Consider the following 569-nt stretch of genomic DNA (forward strand, 5'->3'; position numbering starts at 1 on the left):
GCAGGGGCCACGCGAACGCGTAACCCCTCTACCACAAATTACGACGTCCACTCTCCCACTTGGGGAGATGGTAGACCAACGCTCTCACAATGTGCAATGTGAGTCATTGATCTAGGCCACGGATCTTCTTGATCAACCGTCGACCCCGTCCAGGTAAGTAAGTTGCAGTAGAGCAACTAGCCGTCCTGATATAGCCAGTTCTCTATCCCTAATCTCCTTATGGCGTCGATGTGGTACTAAACAAAACAAGGGCGCTGGGGTGCGTCTGTGGCGCGTTGCATTGTGAGCAGATTTTGGGTGGGCTTGTTAGTCCAAACAGGCTCTGCCTATGGCCCAGTAGCCGAATAGATTCTCTCCGGAAAAAAAAACGTAAGATTGCTGACCGTTTCCTTATTTTGCTGCAGATCAATCTGTTGCCAGGAAACTGTCAAAAAAGAGTGGCACCTATGATTATCAACGGAATGAGTCAGATGTCTGTATGAGCCGCCCAAAAACTAGCTATACCGTGATGTCGGATTAGTGACTACTCAAAAGGGCCAGGAAACGGCATTGACTAGTGTTTGTCGTTG

General features: G+C 49.0%; 1 non-coding gene across 1 annotated transcript; it reads right to left on the minus strand.

Annotated features, from left to right (window-relative positions):
- On the minus strand, positions 1-161 carry LOC124685588. The gene has a single exon (XR_006997570.1). It is a non-coding gene; the product is annotated as a U1 spliceosomal RNA (small nuclear RNA).
- Between the last annotated feature and the right edge of the window lie 408 nt (positions 162-569).

The sequence above is a fragment of the Lolium rigidum genome, chromosome 1 (genome assembly GCF_022539505.1).
Source record: "Lolium rigidum isolate FL_2022 chromosome 1, APGP_CSIRO_Lrig_0.1, whole genome shotgun sequence".
Lineage (NCBI taxonomy): Eukaryota > Viridiplantae > Streptophyta > Magnoliopsida > Poales > Poaceae > Lolium > Lolium rigidum.